The following is a 1,571-nucleotide window of genomic DNA, read 5'->3' as shown; positions in this document are numbered from 1 at the left end:
AACAAAGAACAAAAGAAATAGAATAGAAATAGTTGGTGAATCTTCAAAGCTTGGAGAGAGGACGAGAGGGAGAGCTTCTGGACGTCGGCTGCTCCTCTGGTCGTGTCTCTTGGCTGCTCCAATGAATGCACACGCTAAACCCTAGGGCTTAGAATAGTATTTATAGGGTTTTGTCTAGGTTTAGGGTTTTGTAAGGGTAGACGTCTTTTCTTCTTAAGTGCAGGACAAGGGGCGGCATAGGAAGGTTCTGGACTGTCATGACTCCTCCGGGCCGGGCCGCCGTGATGGTTGCTAATCGGGCCTTCATTAAAGTCCACTTGGCTTCAAACTTATCTTCTCGTCGGTTCATAACACGTCTCGATAAATCGGGCATAACTTCCTGGTGAGTAAACGGATTGACTTGATTCCACTTCGAGGAGAAATATGACTCTTCCATCTTTCCATAGATACCAAGATCGTGAAAATGTTAGTTCTGGAAGCTATTCAAAAGTTTCCCGTACTGTAAAGCTCTGAATCTGTCCTGAAACGTATTTTCCTTGCCTTTTGGTCCTTTTTGCTATAAAACTTGTAAAACCTTCTTGAAACCTAAAATACTTGATAATAGAGATTAAAGCCTTGAAATCATACTAAAATCTTCCTAAATGCATACTAAAACTATAGTTAAAATGGGTAAAATAATGATGTTATCAAACATGCACAAAAACTCCAAAAGGTTGGATTTTAGAACTCTCAGGAAATTTTAGAAATCGTTATTTCATTAAGGGAGGCGAAATTTTGTTATTAGCCAGCACAACGTCAACCTCTCCCTTATATATGATCCCTAAAAATGAACCAGCTCAAACCGAGAACTCTAAAAATCGAATCGAGCCATCCGCTGACGTATGGTGTCGATCGACACCCATACCAAATTCCCAATTTTTGGTCTACGGATGTTTTACAAGGAATAGAGGTCGAGTCAAAAGATATAATTTTTCAGGCTTTGGATAATAAAACAGCATTGGAAGAGGCGTATTCCTAGTCGGAGGTCTTTTCGGGCCCATCATCATCCCCGGATGCTCGTGATCATTTACCTCGTTGTCAGGTTGATGGTTCTTGAAAAAAAAAATATATGAATTTGGACTTGGACTGGTGATGTTGCAATGGTGAGGAGCACACCTTATTCTTGGGAGAAAATTGTTTTAGACAGAGTCAATCCCCAAAAGTGTCGCAGTTTTCCCGCAACTTTACCCACCAAAAAGTTTAACTTGGGTAAGTAGCACACTAACTTGTGTAATAAGAATTAGGCTATGAATCCAGTTTTTTTGGACCAAATGATATAAAACAAAAAAAAAATTCTGTAAAATTTAAATCCAATTCTAAACCTAATCAAAATAAAAATTGATATTATTATCAATATTCAAGCATAAAAGAAAAGAAAATAAAATAGCATTTTTAATTTTGATTAATCATATACATAGCACCCAAATCATCTAGTTAAATCTTTAAATCCAAAGTTTTAAAAGAATCATGGTTAAATGGCTTAAAAGTAATTCTGGTAGGATGCTGACTAGTTAAATCCTATGATTTTACTC

The sequence above is a fragment of the Camelina sativa genome, chromosome 10, assembly GCF_030686135.1.
Source record: "Camelina sativa cultivar CO46 ecotype springtype chromosome 10, ASM3068613v1".
Lineage (NCBI taxonomy): Eukaryota > Viridiplantae > Streptophyta > Magnoliopsida > Brassicales > Brassicaceae > Camelina > Camelina sativa.
Note: the sequence above shows the minus strand (reverse complement) of the source record.